Source organism: Salvelinus fontinalis, unplaced genomic scaffold, assembly GCF_029448725.1.
Source record: "Salvelinus fontinalis isolate EN_2023a unplaced genomic scaffold, ASM2944872v1 scaffold_0042, whole genome shotgun sequence".
NCBI lineage: Eukaryota > Metazoa > Chordata > Actinopteri > Salmoniformes > Salmonidae > Salvelinus > Salvelinus fontinalis.
Window position 1 is genome coordinate 84880 of NW_026600251.1, and position 25998 is coordinate 110877.

Sequence of the window (25998 nt, forward strand, 5' to 3'; positions counted from 1 at the left end):
CAGGCGGAATTTAAGAATCCTCTCCTCCCTCCTCCTTAACACATTTGCCTGTCTTGCACTAGATATTGCCAGCCTCTTGAACTCCCCTTTTAATCCTTCCCACCACACACTCACATCAGACTCAAATAGAGGATCTGACACGGCGTCTTTCACACACTCTTTCACTGCTGCCTTAAACCCCTCATCCTTCAGCAGACTGGCATTAAGACACCACAAACCCCCCCCCCCCCCCCTCCCCTCCCCTGATGCACCCAGCCGGAAAAGCAGAGCATCATGGTCAATAAAAAATGTCTGAGAATACTCTACCTCCCCAACCAAGTGCGCAACCTCTCTATGAGCGAGACACAAATCTATACGTGACTGCTTGAGCTCACCCCTCACCACTTGTCTTCGAGAGAACACCCGCTTATCTGGATTCGTCTCCCTCCACATATCCACCCAATCCTCATCCCGCATTAGCCTTACTAGCGCTCCCCTAGATGAGTCAGAGCCAAAATGTGCGCTACTTGAGGCATCTAGCCTATCCATCCATACATTAAAATCTCCCACAAGCAGACAGTTCTTCCCACATAATCCCCCCATTGACATAAACATAACCCTCCTCTCAATTTCTTTATTAGGAGCATACACATTGTATAACGAGTACTCTACATCTTGATAAGTGAAACCCACTCCCACCATTCGACCCACAGTGTCAGCACATAACAAATTTATATTAGACACAACATTATGTTTTACCAAAATAGCTACCCCACATGCCCGCACAGTACCATTACTTACGTATATTTGTCCATTCCATCTCTGCCTTACATTGTCCATATACGGCTCAGTCCAATGAGTCTCCTGAAGACATAGTATGTCCGCAGAGAAGGCTTCCAACACTAGCTCTAGCTTTTCTTTGCTACGAAGTCCATTAGTGTTGATAGATACAACTCTCACCATTATGAATATAAAGAGGAGGGGATGAATCCAGTCCTTCCTGATTGATCTTTTACCTTTTTTTTTTCTTGGTTATCATGTTCCTTTTACTATCCCTCCGCAGAGATTGTATGTGCTCCTTCTCTTCCTCCGTCAGCTCTTCTTCCGACCCTTTTCGTTTGTAAGAGTCATCCCTTGCAGGATCCACCTCCCTAGAGGATCCTCCCTGGACTCCAGACACAGTCGGGATCTCCACTTCACCTGCAGAACCCGAAGCCAATGCCTCTCCACGTGCTTCTTTTCCAAACCACTCTACCCCCCCTCTCCACGAGGAACGCCCTCCAACTCCACATCATCCAGGCTTGAACTTATCCCTCCATCCTTTAATGCCTCCTTTCCTACAGGACAAGGCCCCGTCTCTGCTTCATCCTCCGACTGCCTCTGGTCTTCTTCGCCCTCCCTCTCTCCCTGGGACTGCTCGCTCATGCCGATCTCATCCCCCGTTCCTTCCATCTCGCTCTCCTCCATGACACTATTTCTGCTGAAGACCTGTGATGCCAAGTCATGAGCATCTTCACCATGGGAACATGAGCACTGCGCAACACTCCTCCCGCAACCAACACAACCGCGCTCTCTTCTCCCATTGCACTCTCGTAAGTAATGCCCCTGCTCACCACACTTATGACATGCGAAATCAGGGCACTCATGTAGCACGTGCCCTGGCTGGATACACAGCCTACAGACCTTCACCTGACGATCGTGTATTACTCTAAAATACTCAGCCCCTTCCATCGTTTCAAATTTGGCCGAATATGGCAGCGAGCGCACAGTGTCTGTGAACTTTACTTTGCAGAAGCGCGTCCCATCGGCAACTTCCGTCCCTGGCCAGTAACGCCTTTTCACCGGAGATACAGCAGACACACCCCATGCTCTTAGCCGTTCTGTGATGTCCTCGTCTGTAATATATACTGGGAGGTTTAAGAAGGATACAACCATCTCATCCAGCGAAAGATCCTTTCCCATGATTCGACAGCTCCGGATTTTAAATCCATCCATCAGTTTTTCCTTCCCTCTCGCACTTGATAGCGTCACTTCATATCGTTTTTCATCTTTGACCCGACATCCGCAGACCAGTCCACAAACTTCTTTAATCCCTCTCAATAGCTCCATCATTGTAATTTTCTCCTCTCCCATAATTTCCACAGCCACTGTTAAATTCTTTTCATACTTTTGCTTCTGTCTTGTTGTAGCGCCATTTTCCATGTTTCCTTTGTTCGTCATCTTTTTACCAGCGTGGGTCCAAGCCATTGTATCGATCCTCAAAAACGACAGGAGGAAAGTCCCCCAAACAGCAATATGCTGTCGGGGAACAACCCCAAACTATAACTCAAACTTAATCAATTCACAAAAAGGAGATTGTACTTCAAAAAGCCCAAAAACTCAAACACAAACTCTCTGGAGCAAACACTCAGACTCAGCGCAATCACTCACACCTGTGTCAATTACCCAACAACAGGTGCGTATTCAGGCTGGTATGGCCGTAAGTGAAGGAACAACTCTTGGTACACCACATAAAGTCATGCATTTCGCAACATGATGTTTCCACAAAATGTCAACAATGTTTTGCTACAAACAAATGTTTCTACCTTTCAATTGGTCCACAAAGTGTCTTTCTCAACTGACTTGAAAGATCTCCATAAGCACGGGCAATCGACTCAAGTCATCCTCAAGCCTGGCGCCAAGCAACGGTTTGTCATTAAACAAGCGATCAGGGGAGAGCGCGGACCAAGTCCCCCACTACCATAAATTATGCAATCGAGATTTCCACATTTGTGAAATTCACAGGGGTCAGCACAGCCGGAGTGCAATGGCTGAGCTTCGCCCTGGGTGAACCGCCTTCTTGATCACGGTATCTCCCTTGCCAGGTAAGTATGAGTTACACACATCGGTGGAGGGCAAGTCTCTCCAGTGACAACATTTTCGGCTGAAGGTAACCACTTTGTGTTCTGATCATACCACATCACATCGACCTGCGTTAAATGCCGTTTAGGAATGCACTTGCAGACAGAGTGGTGAAAAAGTAGTTTATTTTGTTTACTAGATTATATCAGTGAACCACTAGATTCCCATCATGCAACACTGTAAAAAAATCACCAATAGCTTTTGAATATCTTAACCTGTCTTATATCACAAATGTATGCGATATGACGAAATACAATCACATTCAGACACACACACACACACACACAGAGACAAATGCATGAAACCAATTGATTTATTATCGATAACATCTCACATTCTCTTGTACTTTTGATTTACACCGTTAAAAGAAGGGTTGTAATTCCACCATGGAAAACACAGGGCCATCAGACACCAGTCCAGTTCCACTCCTCACCAGCAGTATTTCCTTTAATCATTTGAACAGGGTGAGGGAGCACAAAGCACACACAAGCTGCATTCAGTAACAATATTCTTATTTGTCTTATAAATAAAAGGCAGATGCTCCCTGGCAGCACAAGGAACTTTGATTGTATTAAAAGGGCATGGGAGACTAGCCCATAGAAGCTGCATTTAGTCAATTCGGCATCAAATGCTTACTACAAGGCAGCGATGCTGATGAAATAATGCAAGAGGACACCCTAGTGGACAAAATGCTTACAGCACCTGGTATTCCCAGGCGGTCTCCCATCCAAGTACTAACCAGGCCCGACCCTGCTTAAATTCCGAGATCAGACGAGATCGGGCGTATTTTTTATTTTTTTTATCTTTTATTATGAAAAAACACATAATATTTACAACATTCAATCAATAATAAAAATGGATGAACAATTCATCCTTTTACAAAATCAAAAAATAAAATAAAACCTATTAAAAACACAATCATCCACTAAATCCACTTAATAATGAAATACAAGTTTCCCATTTGACAGAATTTCAATAAAAGTACTCCCCCACACAAACAATTTTTCAAAATTTCCTCCACCGTATATTATCTCTATATCTCTCTCTAATATGCTCCTAAAAAAACCTTCCACACTCACAACATTCCCTTCATAATGACCTAAATTCCTTCTTAATCTTATCGCATATCTAGCATGACTTATTACAAAATTCACCAAATTAATATTTAAAACTTTACTTTTCCCATTTAAACCAAAAAGAAACAACCTCCTCCACTCCACCCCAGTAAAAATCTCTTTTCCCCAATGTTTTACTAAAAGCCCTTTTAAAAACTCATGAAAATCTTTCAACCTACTACATTCAATAAAAAAGTGCATCAAATTTTCCACCCCCGTACCACAAATATCACATTCTCTTTTAATATCCCTATTTATTTGATGCAAAACCACATTTGTAAAAATCCTATTATGTTTCAATTTAAAATCATTGTCTTCACATTCTATAAAATTATATTTTACATTTACATTCTTCCATATTGATTTTACATCCATGTTTGGAAACACCCTAGACCACACTTTCTCCGCAGCAGGACTTTTTATCTCTTTTAAAATACATTTTCTATAAACCATTTTAACTTTTAGACCTGATAAATCATGTTTCTCCCCATTACTTTCATAATATAAAACTGGTAAAGCCCTATATCTTTTAACCACCTCTTTGTTTATTAAAATCACCCACTCCCCGGGAATACATCCTAATATTTTCTTATACATATTCTCCACAGTAGTTTTACTTATTTCTTCATCTACTTCAACCACATTGTCATATATAGCCTGAAATGGAAGAAACCCAGGAATTACCTCATATGCTATGTCACCTATCTGCCTCATCCCAGCCCTCATAAAATATTTACAAAACAACATCATATTATTGCACTTTATCTTTGGATTTAAAAATATCGGCTGATTTAAAATATTTTCTAAACTGGTACATTCATAATAAATATTTGGTAAAAACCGCCCCCAAGCCTCAAACACTTCTCTGTAAAACAAAGGTATATTACCTAACATTTCCTTCTTCATACTCATCAATAAACCATTGCCCCCCATCCTCCCAACCTCCTGCAAATACTCTTTAAAAAACCTTTTCCACCCATAATCCAATTCACCAAATAAATATTTCCGTACCATTTTTACTCTAATTGCTGTTTTCCTTACACTTAAATCTACCAACTTCAAACCCCCCTCCTCATAACCTGCAATCAAAGTTTTAAAAGCTATTCTCACCCCCTTCCCTTCCCATAAAAAATCAACTACAATTTTATTCATTTCAGATAAAACCCATTCTGGCATATCCAAAACATTCATTACATAAATAAAAATTGACATCAACAATGAATTTATGACAATTACTTTCCCTTTTAATTTCAAAGACCTCCCCCTCCACATATTTACCACCTTTCTAACTTTATTTATTACACCACTCCATGTCAAATCCCTAGCTTCCATTTCTTTCACCCCTAAAAACACTCCTAATACCTTAAAATAATCTTTAACCACTTTAAAAGGAAAATTCCCCTCATTAATCTTCCCAATATACATTACTACTGACTTCTCCATGTTAACCTTTGCACCCGATGCTTGTCCATATACTTTAAAACACTCCATCACCCTTTTTTCACTACCCTCATCTCTAACTGTTATAGTGGTATCATCTGCGTATTGATGTATCAAACTAAAACCTCCTTGCGGAGTCTCTACACAATTTATAAGATTATCTCTTTTAAGAAATGCTGCTAAAGGTTCTACCGATAAAACGAATAATAAAGCTGATAAAGGACAGCCCTGTCTCACAGATCTCTCAAGAATAAAAGAATCGGTTAAAACCCCGTTACATTTCACCCTACTTTTTGCCTTCTTATATAATAATTTTATCCATCCTATTATTCTATTACCAAAACCATATTTATCCATTACCCTAAACATAAAATCATGTTCCACCCTATCAAAAGCTTTATTTAAATCTATGCTTAAAACAATTCCCCCCATCTTATCATGATTCATTTTATTTATCACATCTCTAATTGTATTAATTGTATCCGCAATATCTCTACCAGGCACACTATAATTCTGTGTAGGTGCTATAATATCATTTAAAACTTGCTTCATTCTATTTGCCAGTACCTTAGCTAAAATCTTATAATCCGAATTTAATAAACTAATTGGCCTATAATTCTCCAGTTTTAATTTACTGCCCTTATTTTTATATAAAATCGTTATCAGCCCTGTCACCATAGATTCAGAAATACTATCATTATCCTCCATATATTGATAAACTTCCAATAAAATAGGTGCTAAAAAACTGGCATATATTTTATAAAACTCTGCAATTATTCGATCTACTCCAGGACTCTTATTTACTTGTAAACCCTTAATCGCATCTTTAACTTCATTCAATGTTATCTTCCCATCACACATTTGTTTATCCTCTTCCTTAATTTGCACATCCACACTATCCAATATCTCCTTTACACACCACTCATTCACCTCCCCTTTCTTAAATAAATCCTTATAAAAATTCTGCACTGTTTCTAAAACCTCTACATAATCATTGACAACTTCACCCTTTATATTTTCGATCTCTCTAATATATGTTCTCCTCTGTTTATTCTTCTCTAAACCAAGAAAAAATGAAGTACATTTCTCCCCCTCCAAAACATACTTTGCCTTACTTCTTATAATTGCACCCTTACACTTATCTATTTCATATTTAGTCAATTGTGCTTTTAATTCCAAAAACTTTCCTATATTATAATTAGGTTCACTGTCACACTTCCTCATTTCTTTATCCAATTTAGCTCTCAACTCATTTTCTTCTCTTTTCATCCTACCTCTCTTTTTCCTTGCATATCCTATACTAAAAACTTTTATTTTTTCCTTAACCTTATCCCACCATGAACACTTATCATTCTCTTTCTGCTTATCCTCCATTTCACAATCTATCAAAGATTTAAGTTGTTTCCCATATTCCTCATCTCCCAAATCCCCTGCATTCATACACCATATTCCACCCCCTGTTCTTTCCTTATCTAATCCCACTGAAAATGTTAAACCTGCATGATCACTAAAAGTTGTAAAAACATACTTAATATCTTTCATAAAATTTCTTAAACCTTCTTTTACTAAAACCAGATCTATCCTCGTTTGTTTTAAAACCCCTAAAACCACCTGCCTTCTAGAAAATTCTCTTTTTTCTGGATTTTCCTCTCTCCATATATCAATTATTCCTTTTTCTAACATCATCTTCTTTAAAACCCCCCTAGATACATCATTTCTAAAAATAGCTCCTCTTGTCATATCCAGTCTATCCATTTTAACATTAAAATCTCCAACTACAATACAGTTCCCCTCACACCATTTCCCTATTTCTAAAAAAAAAATGTTGAGCTCTATTTCAGTATTAGGCGCATAAATATTTATAATTCTAAAAACCATACTCATATATTCAAAATCTACAACTAAAATCCTCCCATTATTATCATTATATATCTGTTTCACATTATCCACCACATCCTTCCTCAATAAAATAGCAACCCCACTTGAATTCCCTCTGCCATTATTTACATAAATAAAATCCCTCCATATTTTTTTTACTTCTAAAACACATACATTATCCCAGTGTGTCTCTTGAATACATAAAATATCTGAATTCTTCATTTTTACTATTCTATTAAATTTTTCCATTGTCCTCAAACCATTTGCATTTAATGACAATATATTAACCATTCTAATAAATAAAAATAAAAAATATATATATAATTTCATTAACCTCTACCTGTTATCCAGTTTCATTTCCTCTTCCACCCTTTCTCTCCCCCTCTTCCCGCCGCTTTCCTCTTCCTGTATCCTTCCCTTGTTCTTTCAATCTTTTCTCCATCATCCGTATCCGATATATCCTCCAAGTCCATGTTTTCCAGCCAACTCACCCCCTTGACATCCACATCCGTTGTGCTCCCCGTATTCATCTCCGTTTCTTGTATAGTCTTTGTGCTCCCCGTGCTCATCGCCGTCTCTGGTATTGTCATCAACTCCATAACCCCCTCCATTTCTTCACCCCCCGAGCTACTTGTTAGTGCTGTGCTTTCCCCCAAACCCTGTGAGTCCCCCGTGCTGTCCCCCAGTCCACTCCCCCCCTCCTCCTGAAAACTCCCTCTTCTTATTTCTGAGTCCATACTGCTCCCAATTTCATTTATCTTCTGGTCCTTCTTCCTTCTTCCTTCCTCCGTCTCTCTGCCTTCCACCACGTCCTCACCTCCATCTTCTTCTCCTTCTTGCGTCAATACCACTGCTTCCTCGAATAGTGCTTGACTCCCCTCTTCAGCCATAACCTCTCCACAGTTGCACTCCGCCAATCTCTTCCTGCATCTACCACAAAAATTCCTTTCCTTCTCTCCATCACATTCTCTCGCATAGTGTCCTTGATTGCCACACTTAAAGCACTTAAATTCCGGGCAGTCTTTAACTATGTGCCCTGGTTGAATACACATACGACACACTCTGACCTGTTTGTCATGAATGACTCTGAAATATTCTGCTCCCTCCAGCGTCTCAATTCTTGTAGAATAAGGTAATGATGTCACTTTTCCTGTGAACTTGACCTTGCAGAAACGTGTCCCGTCAACCACCTCCGTTCCTGGCCAAACTCTCCTCCTTATCTCCGAGACAGCCTCCACTCCCCAGCTACTCAGCTTGCCCAGTATCACACCATCTTCTACATATACTGGGAGATTCATGAACGACACCACCACTTCCTTCACATTAATATCTCTCGCCAGTATCTTGGTGTCCTTTATCCGTATTCCATCCATTAGCCGTTCTTTTCCTTTTTCATTCCTCATCGTAACTTCATACTTCTTTTCTCCTTTCATTCGGCATCCCACCACCTCTCCACACACCTCCTTAATTGCTCGCAGTAGTTCCATTGTCGTCACTTTGTCTTCTCCTTCCAACTCAATTGCCACCGTGTATTCTTTTCCATATTTCATTCCTTCTTTACCTTCATTTTTCTTACGTTGCGCATTTTCGTTGTCCTTGTCCATTCCGTTTATCGTTTCCATGTTGTCCGTCATAGCAATTCAAAAAAATATGAATCCGAAAAAATAAAAAAAAATAAAAAAAAATGAAAAACTCTCCCCCAAGCACCAAACTGCAAGGGGGGAAGACTAACCAAACTTAAAAGTATTCAAATGCAAGAACAAAAAAAATTATATTGCAAAAACCAATTAATTAACAAAAATAGCTCTCGAGCAAACACTCTCCAGCAAACACTTACTCACAGCTCAAACACTCTCACCTGTCGTCACTTCTCCAATCAGGAAATGCGCATTCAGGCTGGTATGGCCGTAAGCGAAGGAACAACTCTTGGTACACCACATAAAGTCATGCATTTCGCAACATGATGTTTCCACAAAATGTCAACAATGTTTTGCTACAAACAAATGTTTCTACATTTCAATTGGTCCACAAAGTGTCTTTCTCAACTGACTTGAAAGATCTCCATAAGCACGGGCAATCGACTCAAGTCATCCTCAAGACTGGCGCCAAGCAACGGTTTGTCATTAAACAAGCGATCAGGGGAGAGCGCGGACGCAGTCCCCCACTACCATAAATTATGCAATCGAGATTTCCACATTTGGGAAATTCGCAGGGGTCAGCACAGCCAGAGTGCAATGGCTGAGCCTCGCCCTGGGTGAACCGCCTTCTTGATCACGGTATCTCCCTTGCCAGGTAAGTATGAGTTCCACACATCGGTGGAGGGCAAGTCTCTCCAGTGACAACATTTTCGGCTGAAGGTAACCACTTTGTGTTCTGATCATACCACATCACATCGACCTGCGTTAAATGCCGTTTAGGAATGCACTTGCAGACAGAGTGGTGAAAAAGTAGTTTATTTTGTTTCCTAGATTATATCAGTGAACCACTAGATTCCCATCATGCAACACTGTAAAAAAATCACCAATAGCTTTTGAATATCTTAACCTGTCTTATATCACAAATGTATGCGATATGACGAAATACAATCACATTCAGACACACACACACACACACACACACACACAGACAAATGCATGAAACCAATTGATTTATTATCGATAACATCTCACATTCTCTTGTACTTTTGATTTACACCGTTAAAAGAAGGGTTGTAATTCCACCATGGAAAACACAGGGCCATCAGACACCAGTCCAGTTCCACTCCTCACCAGCATTATTTCCTTTAATCATTTGAACAGGGTGAGGGAGCACAAAGCACACACAAGCTGCATTCAGTAACAATATTCTTATTTGTCTTATAAATAAAAGGCAGATGCTCCCTGGCAGCACAAGGAACTTTGATTGTATTAAAAGGGCATGGGAGACTAGCCCATAGAAGCTGCATTTAGTCAATTCGGCATCAAATGCTTACTACAAGGCAGCGATGCTGATGAAATAATGCAAGAGGACACCCTAGTGGACAAAATGATTACAGTACCTGGTATTCCCAGGCAGTCTCCCATCCAAGTACTAACCAGGCCCGACCCTGCTTAGCTTCTGAGATCAGACGAGATCGGGCGTATTTTTTTTATTTTATTTTTTATTTATTTTTTATTATAAAAAATGTCAAAGTAATTTACAACCAAATCACATAACCACCAACAATCCTTCAACCAATTTCACTCCCTGTACATCAGAAACAAAACCAATTTTCCAAAACACCAACAACCCATATTACAAAAAAAACAAAATCAACAATACATTACAACAAATAAAACATAATTACACCATCCTTATTCACTAATCAACTTAAATTACATAATCTAATAAACATTATACATACACCATTTCAGAAGTTAACCCTAAATCCCCCTCCTCCCTCCTCCATAGACACCAAAGTACTCCCCTTTATAAACATACTTTCAAATTCTCTAGTTTTGATTATACATTAATTCCACCTGCTTTCTTAAACCTGCTTTAAAGATTACCCAAACATTCACCTTTTTCCCTTCAAAATGTTTCATATTCCTTCTACAGTAAATTGCATACCTCACAAAACTCAAAACAAAATTCAACAGGTACACATTCACACCCAAACATTTCCCCACTACTCCAAATAATATTAATCTATCCCATTCAAAACTTTCTATAAACTCTTTTCTCCAGTGCCTACACAACAAAAATTTTACTTTATTGAAAAAATCTGTCAGACATGGACATTCAACAAATAAATGCATCAAAGACTCTGGCTTCATCATACACACATCACATTCCCGCCGTACATCGCGGTTTATCTGATGTAAAATAATATTTGTGTATATACGATTATGCCGTAACATAAAATCCATGTTCTCACAATTTCGTTTATTCCCAAACAAAACCAAATTGTCCCACAGCAAAGAAACATCCAAATCAATAAACATTTTTCTCCACATCCTCTCAGCCGCAGGCCTCACACACACAGACTTCAACATACACTTGTACATTCTTTTCTGTGTTACTTTTGATAATAATTGTTTCCCCAATCCTTTACCCACATAGAGACTTGGCATCACATACAAGTCCTCATATTCCCCCTCCCCATTTATCACTTTTATCCACTCACCCGGAATGCATAATTTAATTCTTTCGTATATCTTTAATATTACATTTCTCTCCACTGTATCATCAAACTCCCACACAGTATCTAGAATTGCCTGCCCCCTTAAAAAATCAGGTATAACCTCATAAAGAAAATCTTTTACCAATATTAACCCCGCCTTCATAAACAATTTGTTGTACAACACCTTCCCACCACTCTCTATTTTTGGATTCAAAAACACAGGTTGATTAAATATGTTGTCCTTATTTGTACATGTGTACTCAACCTGAGGAAGAAATTCCCCCCATGCCAAGAACACCTCCTTATAGAACTCAGGCAAACCCTCCAACATATCCTTCTTCCATGACATCAATAATCCACTTTCTTCACAACCCCCACTTCTGTACAAAAAATATTTAAAGAACCTTTTCCATCCATAATCTACCTCCCCATATAAGTATTTTTGCACAGTTTTTATTCTCATTGCTTTTCTCTTCACATCCAAATCCACCAATTTCAACCCCCCATCCTTTAAATCCGAGATAAGAGTTGCCCTTGCAATCCTAGTCCCCTTTCCTTCCCATAGGAATTCTGTAACCAAACCATTGAATTCTTTTAACACCCATTGTGGCATATCCAACGAACCTAAAACATAGATACATTTGGATGCCACCAATGAATTAATCACCACCACTTTCCCCCTCAAAAACAGTTTTCTTGCCTTCCAATAGGATAGAGTATGTTTTATTTTATTCAAAACCCCAGTCCATGTCTCATCTCTCGTCCCTTCTTTATCCACCCCCAAAACCACCCCTAAAGTCTTTATATAACCTTCAGCCTTTTTGAAAGGGAATCCACAGTCCACTTTTTCATCTATCCCGACATACATTATTTCAGATTTTTCAACATTAAGTTTTGCCCCTGATGCCTTGCCATATACCTCAAAACACTCCATTACATTCTTCACACTTTCAACATCTATCACAGTACATGTAGTATCATCCGCATATTGCTGTATAACACTCTCCCCCCCATCCGGTATCCGTATACCTCGAATTAATTTGTTTGCTTTAATCATTGCTGCAAACGGCTCCACCGATAAACTATAAAGAGCAGCCGATAATGGACATCCCTGCCTAACAGATCTCTCCAGAGGAAAAGAATCTGTTAAAATCCCATTACATTTTACTCTGCTCCTTGCAGATCCATTCAGTAATCTAATCCAACCTATCATTCTTTCACCAAAACCAAATTTCCCAAGTGTACGCAATAAAAGGAATGATCAACTCTATCAAAAGCCTTATTTAGATCCAAACTCATCACAAACCCCCCTTCCTCCCCCATATGCTTTATCACATCCCTTATTGTTCCCACTGTGTCAGAAATATCCCTCCCTGGTACAATATATCCTTGTGTCTCTGCTATTACTCCTCCCATAACTTTCTTAACTCTATTAGCTAAGACCTTGGCTAAGATCTTATAATCACAATTTAAAAGTGTCAACGGTCGATAATTATCCAAATTTACACGACTCCCTTTATTTTTATACAGTATGGTTAAAACTCCTGTGGCCAGCGAATCTGGCACCACTTGAGTCTTTTCAATATATTCATACAGTTTTCTTAAAAGTGGAGCCAACAAATCTGCAAAAGCTTTATAAAATTCCACAGTTAGGCCATCAGACCCCGGACTCCTATTGCTATTAGAAGCTAATATGGCCTCCTTAATATCAGTTAGACTCATATCTTCATCACACATGTTTTTTTCCCCTTCTGTTAACTTAGTATCCACATGATCAAGCACCTTATCCATACATGAATCATTAACCTCTTCTTTTTTAAATAAACATTCATAATATCTCTCGACCGTATCCAGAATACCCACCAAATCATTAACCTTTTCCCCTTCATCATTAATTAACTCCGTAATATAAATCTTCTCTTGCCTTCTTTTTTCTAAATTCAAGAAAAATGAAGTACACCTTTCCCCCTCTATCGCATATTGCACTCTACTCCTTACAATCGCCGCATAACATTTCTTCTTCTCATATTCATCAAGTGCATCCTTAGCCAGTAAATAATCCTCCACCCCATGATCTTCATCCTTTTCTATACACTCAAGTTCATGTTGAACCTTCTTACGTAGTTCCCTCTCCTTCTTTTTCAAAAAAGAATTCCTCTGCATATTTTATAGTCAATTCCTTACATTTGATTTTCAGCTCCTCCCACCACAACCCCATATTCTCCTCCATTAACTGCTGTCTTTTGGCTTTCCCAATACATTCTGATATCATCTCAATATAATTTTCCTCCTCTAGCAAGCTATTATTTAAACACCACAGCCCACCAGATTTAGTAGGTGTCCTTACTCCGCAAGAAAATACCAACGCAGCATGATCACTAAAAGTTGTAAAAACATACTTAATATCTTTTATAAAATCCCTTAACCCTTCATTTACTAAAACCAAATCTATTCGCGTCTGTTTCAATTCCCCTAAAACCACCTGCCTTCTAGAAATACCTCTCTTGTTCGGATTCTCATCCCTCCATATATCAATCAAACTTTTATCAAACATAATCTTCCTTAAGACCCCCCTAGAAACGTCATTTCTAAAAATAGCTCCTCTTTTCATATCTAGTCTATTCATTTTAACATTAAAATCCCCTACTAAAATACAGTTACCCTTGCACCATTTCCCTAATCCTAAAAATAAATTATTTCGCTCTATCTCATTATTCGGCGCATAAATATTTACAATCCTAAAAACCCTATTCATATATTCAAAATCCAAAATTAAAATCCTCCCATTATTATCATTATATATCTTCTTCACATTTTCTACTATATCCTTCCTTAATAAAATTGCAACCCCACTTGAATTTCCCCTGCCATTGTTTACATAAATAAAATCCCTCCATATTTTTTTTACTTCTGAAACACATACATTATCCCAGTGTGTCTCTTGAATACATAAAATATCTGAATTCTTCATTTGTACTATTCCATTAAATTTTCCCATTGTTCTCAAACCATTTGCATTTATTGACATTATATTTACCATTCTAATAAATAATAAAATAATAAAATATAATTTCATTATCCTCTACCTGTTATCCAGTTTCATTTCCTCTTCCACCCTTTCTCTCCCCCTCTTCCCCCCGCTTTCCTCTTTCTGTATCCTTCCCTCGTTCTTTCAATCTTTTCCCCATCATCCGTGTCCGATATCTCCTCCAAGACCATGTTATCCAGCCAACTCAACTTCTTGACACCCACATCCGTTGTGCTCCCCGTGTTCATATCCGTCTCTGGTATTGTCATCGTTGTGCTCCCCGTGTTCATCTCCGTCTCATGTATAGCCGTCGTTGTCGTTTCTGTTATTGTCATCAAACTCGAACCCCTCTCTATTTCTTCACCCCCCGAGGTACTTGTTAGTGCTGTGCTTTCCCCCAAAACCTGTGAGTCCCCCGCGCTTCCCCCCAATCCACTCCCCCCCTCCTCCTGAAAACTCCCTCTTCTTATTTCCGAATCCATACTGCTCCCAATTTCATTCATCTTCTGGTCCTTCTTCTCCCTTCTTTCCTCCGTCTCTCCACTCTCCACCACATCCTCTCCTCCATCTTCTTCTCCTTCTTGCGACAATACAACTGCTTCCTCGAACAGTGCTTGACTCCCCTCTTCAGCCATAACCTCTCCACAGTTGCACTCCGCCAATCTCTTTCTGCATCCACCACAGAAATTCCTTTCCTTCTCTCCGACACATTCTCTCGCATAGTGGCCTTGATTGCCACACTTGAAACACTTAAATTCAGGGCAATCTTTAACTATGTGCCCGGGTTGAATACACAAACGACACACTCTGACCTGTTTGTCATGAATTACCCTGAAGTATTCTGCTCCCTCCAGCGTCTCAATTCTTGTGGAATATGGCAATGATGTTACTTTTTCTGTGAACTTGACCTTGCAAAATCGTGTCCCGTCAACCACCTCCGTTCCTGGCCAAACTCTCCTCCTTATCTCCGAGACGGCCGTTACGCCCCAGCTACTCAGCTTGCCCATTATCACACCATCTTCTACGTATACTGGGAGATTCATGAAAGACACCACCAATTCTTTCACATTCACATCTCTCGCCAGAATCCTGGTGTCCCTTATCCGTAGTCCATCCATTAGACGTTCTTTTCCTCTTTCGTTTCTCATCGTAATTTCATACTTCTTCTCACCTTTCATTCGGCATCCCACGACCTCTCCACACACCTCCTTAATTGCTCGTAGTAGTTCCATTGTCGTCACCTTGTCTTCTCCTTCCAACTCAATTGCCACCGTGTATTCTTTGCCATATTTCATTCCTTCTTTATCTTCATTTTTCTTCCGTTGCGCATTTTCGTTGTCCTTGTCCATTCCGTTTGTCGTTTCCATGTTGTCCGTAATAGCAATTCAAAAAATGAATCCGAAAAAAAAACTCTCCCCCAAGCAGCAAAACTGCAAGGGGGGAAGACTAACCAAACTTAAAAGTATTCAAATGCAAGAACAAAAAAATTATTTTTCGAAATCGAAATAATTAACAAAAATAGCTCTCGAGAAAACACTCTCCAGCAAACACTTACTCACAGCTCAAACACTCGCACCTGTCGTCACTTCTCCAATCAGGATGGGCGTATTCAGGGTGGTATGGCCGTAAGCGAAGGAACAACTCTTGGTACACCACATAAAGTCATGCATTTCGCAACATGATGTTTCCACAAAATGTCAACAATGTTTTGCTACAAACAAATGTTTCTACCTTTCAATTGGTCCACAAAGTGTCTTTCTCAACTGACTTGAAAGATCTCCATAAGCACGGGCAATCGACTCAAGTCATCCTCAAGCCTGGCGCCAAGCAACGGTTTGTCATTAAACAAGCGATCAGGGGAGAGCGCGGACGCAGTCCCCCACTACCATAAATTATGCAATCGAGATTTCCCCATTTGGGAAATTCGCAGGGGTCAGCACAGCCGGAGTGCAATGGCTGAGCCTCGCCCTGGGTGAACCGCCTTCTTGATCACGGTATCTCCCTTGCCAGGTAAGTATGAGTTACACACATCGGTGGGGGGCAAGTCTCTCCAGTGACAACATTTTCGGCTGAAGGTAACCACTTTGTGTTCTGATCATACCACATCACATCGACCTGCGTTAAATGCCGTTTAGGAATGCACTTGCAGACAGAGTTGTGAAAAAGTAGTTTATTTTGTTTCCTAGATAATATCAGTGAACCACTAGATTCCCATCATGCAACACTGTAAAAAAATCACCAAAAGCTTTTGAATATCTTAACCTGTCTTATATCACAAATGTATGCGATATGACGAAATACAATCACATTCAGACACACACACACACACACACACACACAGACAAATGCATGAAACCAATTGATTTATTATCGATAACATCTCACATTCTCTTGTACTTTTGATTTACACCGTTAAAAGAAGGGTTGTAATTCCACCATGGAAAACACAGGGCCATCAGACACCAGTCCAGTTCCACTCCTCACCAGCAGTATTTCCTTTAATCATTTGAACAGGGTGAGGGAGCACAAAGCACACACAAGCTGCATTCAGTAACAATATTCTTATTTGTCTTATAAATAAAAGGCAGATGCTCCCTGGCAGCACAAGGAACTTTGATTGTATTAAAAGGACATGGGAGACTAGCCCATGAGACTGCATTTAGTCAATTCAGCAACAAATACTTACTACAAGGCAGTGTTGCTGATGAAATAATGCCACACCCCCTAGTGGACAAAATGCTTACAGCACCTGGTGTTCCCAGGCAGTCTCCCATCCAAGTACTAACCAGGCCCAACCCTGCTTAGCTTCCGAGATCAGACGAGATTGGGCGTATTTTTTTTTTTTTTTTTTTTTTATTATAAAAAAGTTTCAATTACAACATTTTATCAAATGTACAATACACAAAAACCGAGACTAACATAGGCAGGTGAACAATTCACCCCCTATCAAATCAAAGAACTCAAATAAATAAAATACAACAAAAACTAATAAAAGCCTAACATAAATTCCAATCTCACAAAACAGGCATGTTGAAATCAACTCCCGAACAACTATGAAAACCAATAAATTAATAAACATACCAATACTTTCAAAAATGATAAGTGATTCTTCCACCATCCACGTTTGAAATCAACCCACTCCCCTCCACAAAAGCTTCATCAAAACATTCCTTTCCATAACAATAAAACATATCTTTATGCTTCTTTAACAATACTACAAAAATATCCCACACCCTTACCTTCTTCCCCTCAAAAAAAGCATAATTCCTCCTACAAAAAATAGCATACCTCAAGAAACTCAAAACAACATTCAACAAACCCACATTGACACCCTCACATTTACCAGACACGCCAAATAACACCAATTCATCCCACACATATTTTTTCACAATATCACCCCCCCAGTTTCTATGAATCATTCCTTTTACTTTACAAAATAAATCTTTTAACTCCTTACATTCCACAAACAAATGCATTCAATTTTCCGGTGACTCACCACATAAGTCACATTCTCTATTTATTTCCCTATTGATTTGATGTAAAACCACTTTTGTATATATACGATTATGCCTTATTTTAAAATCATTACTTTCACATTCCATACTATTATATTTTACATTTAAAGTTTTCCATATCTTTTTTACGTCCAAAGTCGGAAAAATTCCTTTCCAAACTTTCTCCGCAGCTGGCCTTTTCACATTTTTCTCTAACATTATTTTATAGAATCTTTTCACTGGGATACTAGATAAATGAGCCTTCTCCTTACTGTTACCAATAAACAAATTTGGAAAGACAAATAAATCTTCCCTAACAACTTCACTATTTATTAAATCCACCCATTTACTTGGTATACTTTCTTTTATCTTCTCATACATATTTCTCACTGTTCCCCTACCCACCTCTACATCCCATTCATGGATGGTATCAAAAATAGCTTCCTCAGGAAAAAAACCTGGAATTACCTCATATGTGTAATCTTTTATTTGTCTAAGACCTGCACTCATGAATACTTCACTATATAGCACCTTTTCTTTGTACTTAAGTTTCTCATTCAGAAAAACAGGATGATTCATAATTAGGTCAATATGCCCACACTCATAATACACATTAGGCAACAACTCTGCCCATGCATTTAACACTTCTTTATAAAAATCTGGTACCTTTTCACACATTTTCCCTTTAAGACCCATCAACAAACCATTATCTTCACATCCACCACTCTCATCTAAATAAACTTTGAAAAAATGTTTCCAGCCATAATCTAAGCTGTCATACAAATATTTCTTTACTATTTTTATCCTAATAGCTTTTCTTTTAACATCCAAATCTACAAGTTTTAAACCTCCATCATCATAGTCTGCTATCAATGTTTTCTGCGCAATTCTAACACCTTTACCATCCCATATAAAATTAGACACCACATTATTCAATTCATTTAGAACCCACTCTGGCATGTCTAGAACTCCCAAAACATACACAAGTTTAGATGATACCAAAGCATTTACTACAATTATTTTACCTTTTAACTTTAATTTTCTATTTTTCCAGAAATTCAAAGTTTGCTTGATTTTATTGAGGATCCCTGTCCAAGTTATATCCCTTGCCTCTTTCTCCTCTACACCAATATGTACTCCCAGCACCTTCATAAAATCCTTAGCTACCTTAAATGGAATCTCACACTTATTTGCATTGATATCTCCAAAGAACATAATTTCCGTCTTCTCTATATTAACTTCAGCCCCCGATGCCTTACAATAGATATCCATGATTTTCATAATGCTTTCAATGCTACCTACATCCTTCACAGTAAAAGTAGTGTCATCAGCGTACTGATGTATAACACTGACACCACCACCTGGGATTCCCACACCCCTCACCTCTTTGTCTCCAAGTATTAAAACAGCTAAAGGTTCTGTAGAAACACTGTACAACAGAGCTGACAAAGGACAACCCTGCCTTACTGACCTCTCTATAGGGAAAGTATCTGTTAACACTCCGTTACATTTAACACAACTTTTTGCTCCACTATACAACAAGTTAATCCAAGATACAAATTTTGGCCCAAAACCAAACCTCTCCAAAGTCTGTAGTAGAAAACTATGTTCCACTTTATCAAAAGCTTTCTTAAAATCTACACTTAAAACTATACCACCTTCATTTTTCATTTGATTAACAACATCTCTAATTGTACAAATTACATCGGCAACATCTCTTCCGGGTATTCCGTAGGCTTGTGTTGATGTAATAATACTTCCAATCACCATTTTCATCCTATTAGCCAAAACTTTAGTCAGTATTTTATAATCTGAATTCAGAAGACTAATAGGCCTATAATTTTCTAACTTTAACCTACTGCTTCTATTTTTAAACAAGATGGTTAACATACCAATTGACATAGACTCAGGGATTTCCTTATTCTCTTCCATATACTGAAAAACCTTCAATAAAATGGGTGCCAAAATATCCACAAAAGCTTTATAGAATTCATTTGTTAACCTGTTTGGCGTGCAAGCCCGACCTCGGACCGAAAATGACACCCCTGCAGGGCGCGAAATTCAAAATCTATTTTTTTAAAATATTTAACTTTTACACATTAACAAGTCCAATACAGCATTTGAAAGATAAACATCTTGTCAATCCAGCCAACATGTCCGATTTTTTAAATGTTTTACAGAGAAAACACCACATATATTTATGTTAGCTCACCACCAAATACAAAAGTAGACAGACACGTATGAATTATGATTATGAAGTATGAATTATGATTGAAGTAGCATGCACAACCAACCGAAATAAACTAAAACCAACCTAAAGAGCCCAGAAAAAACGACCTCAGATGACAGTCATATAACATGTTACACAATAAATCTATGTTTTGTTCATAAAAAGTGCATATTTTAGCTATAAATCAGTTTTACATTGATGCTACCCAAAAATGCTAATACATAGCTACAGTCTGAATCCAGCCGGGAGTAGCCAGAGAAAATACATACACCAACGTCGGCTACTAATTACACCTCATAAAACATTTCAGAAAAACATATGGTGGATAACTAATGAAAGACAGATATCTTGTGAATACAGACAACATTTCCGATTTTTGAAGTGTTTTACAGCGAAAACACAATATATCGTTATATTAGCTAACATCATAAGCTAGCATAAGGCAGCATTGATCTAGTCAAGCGCTAGCCTAGCACAGTTAGCAGAGTTAGCATTCAACAGTTCGACATATATATGAAAAAGCATCCCAAATTGGGTCTTATCTTTCTTGGTACTCCATCAGAATGTTGTAACGGGGTCCAATGTCCAGTAGAGTCTTTAGTTGGGTTCCAGAACGAATTATTTCCCTCTTTGGTTAGCTAGCACGATAGCATTGCTGCGCTAGAAAGCTTTTCTTCAAAAAATTCTTCCGTCGTTTCACATCTAAAGTCCAGAATAAATTGCAATAATATAATTAAAGTATATTGAAAAAACATACTTTAGGATGATTTTGTGACATGTATCAAATAATATCGTAGTCAGGCATCATATTCAACGTTATCTACCTTGTTCCAGAAGCCGAGATCAAATTATCCTTCGCGCCCGGATTTTTATTTTAACTGCGCAGGTCTCACAAGAAGTTGTGTTATTCAGTCCAGGGACGAGATATTCGACTCCTTTCAATTCTCACTTCCGCATTACAGTCTGACGAACGCCTCTGACGTGTCCCTATGGTCACAAGTCAAATGGCCTTTTATAGAGAAGGTCTTAAAGAGACACATCGCATTTTGGGAAACTCAATTCGGCTGGGAAAATGGCTGTAAAAATATTTCTGTTCGACTTAGAGAAACAATTCAAACCTTTTTAGAAACTACAGACTGTTATCTATCCAACAGTAGTAAATATATGCATATTGGAAAATAAAAAGTTTCTTAGGAGGCCGTTTGAAAATGTGCACACATTTTCCAGTTTTTTCAATATTCAGCGTGCAGCCATAACAGGTTAACCTGTCTAGGATCAGCGTGGCGCTAGCGGCACCCCCCCCCCCCCCCCCACTGAAAAACCAGTGCCGCGAAATTCAAAAAAAATATTTTTTTTTAATATTTAACTTTCACACATTAAAGTCCAATACAGCTAATGAAAGACACAGATCTTGTGAATCCAGTCAACATGTCCGATTTTTAAAATGTTTTACAGGGAAGACACAATATGTAAAGATGTACATCTATTACCTAAAAACACATTAGCATAATCCACCATCTTTTATTTGTCCACCAACACCAGTAGCCATCACCAATTCGGCTAAACTAAGATATTTATAGCCCCTAACCAACAAAAAAACTCATTAGATGACAGACTGATAACATATTTATGGTATGGGATAGGTTTTGTTAGAAAAAAGTGCATATTTCAGGTAGATGGCATAGGTTACAAATGCACCCACCGTCACAAATGGACTAGAAAAACTACATTGAGCAACGTGTTTACCTACTTACTAATCATCAAACATTTCGTAAAAATACACAGCATACACGAATCGAAAGACACAGATCCTGTGAATACAGACAATATTTCAGATTTTCTAAGTGTCTTACAGCGAAAACACAATAAATCGTTATATTAGCATAGCACATACCACATAGCAGCCCAGCATTGATTCTAGCCAAAGTGAGCGATAAAAGTCAACATCGCCAAAAGATATTAATTTTTTCACTAACCTTCTCAGAATTCTTCCGATGACACTCCTGTAACATCACATTACAACATGCATATACAGTTTGATCGAAAATGATTATATTTAGCCCCCAAAATCATGGTTAGACAATGTGAAATGTAGCTCAGTTGGTCAGAAAATGTCCTTGCGCCACTTAGACAGTGATCTACTCTTATACATAAATACTCATAAACGTGACTAAAAAATATAGGGTGGACAGGGATTGATAGACAATTTAATTCTTAATACAATTGCGGTATTACATTTTTTAATTTATCCTTACTTTTCAATACAGTTTGCGCCAAGCGAAGCTACGTCAAAAAACATGGCGTCCTAAGCCACTAAAATGTTTCGACAGAAACACGATTTATCATAATAAAAATGTCCTACCTTGAGCTGTTCTTCCATCAGTATCTTGGGCAAAGGATCCTTTCTTGGGAGGAATCGTCTTTTGGTGGAAAGCTGTCCTCTTGCCATGTGGAAATACCAACTGCGTTCGGGATGAACTGAAAGCGTGCCCACCTATTCACAGCATTAAAGAAATAAATGTCCCAAAATCGCACTAAACGGATATAAATTGCTATAAAACGCTTTAAATTAACTACCTTATGATGTTTTTAACTCCTATAACGAGTGAAAAGATGACCGGAGAAATATAACAGGCTAAACTAACGCTTGGAACAGGAGAGGGTCGGTGTCCTCCAGGCGCATGACGCAGCTCCAAAAGAGTGACTAGCTACAGGGTTTTTTGATTTATAGGGCCTGTGAACGCGCAATCGACCCCATTGGAATCGTCATCACGTAAAGGCATCCAGGGGAAGACGTAAGAAGTGTCCGTACAGTCATAGCAATATCAGTGCCTTTTTAACTGACTTCAGAACAGTGGCCAACATTTCTGAAATCTGAATCCATGTCAGGGAAATTGCTGTAGAATGGGCTCTGTTCCACTTAGAGACAAAATTTCAACTCCTATAGAAACTATAGCCTGTTTTCTATCCAATAATAATAATAATATGCATATTGTACGATCAAGGATTTTGTGGGAAGCCGTTTCTAAAATTACCAAATTAGCATAAATAGTCTAAACAGCGCCCCCATCCCCAACAGGTTTTAAACATATCTCCCCTTTCCGCTTCAATATTCGAAGCATAAACATTAATTAGACGAAAAATTACATTTTGCACTTCAAACTCAATAACAATAATTCTTCCCTGATTATCTGCATATACCTGCTTGACATTTTTAACCACATCATTTTTTACCAAAATAGCCACTCCACATGTTTTATCACTTCCGTGACTACAAAAAATGAGCTCAGACCATTTGCTCTTAATCTCCAGCATTTTGGCGTCCGTCCAATTAGTCTCTTGAAAACACCACATGTCCGTTTCAACAGACACCAAAACCTGCTCCAATTTGTTCATATTTCTTAAACTGTTGCCATTTAGTGATGCAACTCTAATCATTGTTAATATATACAGAAATATAGCCAAAAACAAACATGTCATTTCAAAATAGACTTTTTCTTTTTTCCAGATCCCGCCACCTCCTTAGCTTTCACTAATGATCTCTTATTTCTAGCAAACCGCTGAAAATCCTCAATATCTATTTCTTCGTCTGACTCCTGACTTGTACTTGTAAGGGGAGCAACATCCAAGCCCTTTGTAAAACATTCTTTAACAGTGCCATCAACTCCAGTGGACCCAGCCCTCTCCTTGGTTTCATTTTCACACAGGTTTAAAGCTGGTTCAGGCACCTGAGAAGCACCTTGCACCATCTCTACCTGTGTATCCAATTCACCAATCATTTGCTGCTGCTCCACCTTGTCAGCAGCAGAGACCAAGACTGCGTCTCGAGTACTGCCAGAAGGCATTACATACTCTCCAAGCATATCTATAGCTGTCTCTGGAATCACCTGCGACACACTTTCCATATCACTCTCTTCCTCCCCCTCCATAGTCTCACTCCTCTCAACCTCTTCTTCAGTAATGAGGTCCAGTGTTTGCAGAAATAAGACATCATTTTCCTTCTTACATTTACATCTGTCCTTAGGTCTGTCACACCTCCTACACATATCACCGATGTTCGAACATTCTCTGGCATAATGTCCTTGTTCACCACATTTATGACATACAAATTCTGGACATTCTTTGAGTATGTGTCCCGGTTGAATACATAGTCTACATACCTTAACTTGGTTATCGTGGATCACTCGGAAATATTCAAATCCTTCTACAGTATTGAATTTGGTTGAGTAAGGTAATGATTGCACACTGTCCGTAAACTTCACCTTACAAAATCTCGTCCCGTCCACAATGTCCGTTCCTGGCCACATCCTCCTCTTGATTGGTGTTGTTGCGTTCACATTCCATCCTTGTAATTTGTCATGTATTTCCTCATCCGTAATATATGCCGGCAGGTTCAAAAATGACACCACAAGTTCATCATTTCCCAGTTCTTTCGCCATTATTTGACAGCTCTTTATTTTTAGCCCGTCTAGTAGTCTTTCTTTTCCTTTCGCGTGTGACATGGTTATTTCGTACTTATTTCTGTCCTTCATTCTACATCCCAATATCATTCCACATACTTCTTTTATTCCTCTCAGCAATTCCATCGTTGTTATTTTTTCTTCTCCAATAACTTCCACGTTCACCGTCAATTCTTTCTCATATTTTCTTCTCCTTAAATCTTCATTCGACGTTCTTTTCTCTCCGTTGTCCATTCTCATTGTTGTTGTTATTCTTGATGTCGAAGCCATTGTATCCGTCCAATTATTTTACTTAGAATCCCCCAAACAGCTCACGCCGTTGGGGGATAAAAACGCAAATATTTACAAAGAAAATAAGCTACACTCCCCACACAAACTTCCAAACTTAAAGTATATAAACCAGCAAAACCAAAAACGATTTTCTCTCTACAAACAATCCAACACCTGCTGCTCACTCACTTCCTGAAACTTCCAAAAAGGGGCGTATTCAGGCTGGTATGGCCGTAAGCGAAGGAACAACTCTTGGTACACCACATAAAGTCATGCATTTCGCAACATGATGTTTCCACAAAATGTCAACAATGTTTTGCTACAAACAAATGTTTCTACCTTTCAATTGGTCCATAAAGTGTCTTTCTCAACTGACTTGAAAGACCTCCATAAGAACGGGCAATCGACTCAAGTCATCCTCAAGCCTGGCGCCAAGCAACGGTTTGTCATTAAACAAGCGATCAGGGGAGAGCGCGGACGCAGTCCCCCACTACCATAAATTATGCAATCGAGATTTCCACATTTGGGAAATTCGCAGAGGTCAGCACAGCCGGAGTGCAATGGCTGAGCCTCGCCCTGGGTGAACCGCCTTCTTGATCACGGTATCTCCCTTGCCAGGTAAGTATGAGTTACACACATCGGTGGAGGGCATGTCTCTCCAGTGACAACATTTTCGGCTGAAGGTAACCACTTTGTGTTCTGATCATACCACATCACATCGACCTGCGTTAAATGCCGTTTAGGAATGCACTTGCAGACAGAGTGGTGAAAAAGTAGTTTATTTTGTTTCCTAGATTATATCAGTGAACCACTAGATTCCCATCATGCAACACTGTAAAAAAATCACCAATAGCTTTTGAATATCTTAACCTGTCTTATATCACAAATGTATGCGATATGACGAAATACAATCACATTCAGACACACACACACACACACACACACACACACACACACACACAGACAAATGCATGAAACCAATTGATTTATTATCGATAACATCTCACATTCTCTTGTACTTTTGATTTACACCGTTAAAAGAAGGGTTGTAATTCCACCATG

At 38.8% G+C, this 25998-nt stretch overlaps 4 non-coding genes across 4 annotated transcripts; all 4 read right to left on the reverse strand.

The window, feature by feature from the left end:
- Positions 1–2687: 2687 nt before the first annotated feature.
- Positions 2688–2851, reverse strand: LOC129842471 (U1 spliceosomal RNA). The gene has a single exon (XR_008757601.1). It is a non-coding gene; the product is annotated as a U1 spliceosomal RNA (small nuclear RNA).
- A 6598-nt stretch (positions 2852–9449) lies between these two features.
- LOC129842468 (U1 spliceosomal RNA) lies at positions 9450–9613 on the reverse strand. The gene has a single exon (XR_008757598.1). It is a non-coding gene; the product is annotated as a U1 spliceosomal RNA (small nuclear RNA).
- Positions 9614–16336: 6723 nt separating this feature from the next.
- On the reverse strand, positions 16337–16500 carry LOC129842469 (U1 spliceosomal RNA). Its single transcript, XR_008757599.1, has one exon. It is a non-coding gene; the product is annotated as a U1 spliceosomal RNA (small nuclear RNA).
- Positions 16501–25398: 8898 nt separating this feature from the next.
- Positions 25399–25562, reverse strand: LOC129842470 (U1 spliceosomal RNA). The gene has a single exon (XR_008757600.1). It is a non-coding gene; the product is annotated as a U1 spliceosomal RNA (small nuclear RNA).
- Between the last annotated feature and the right edge of the window lie 436 nt (positions 25563–25998).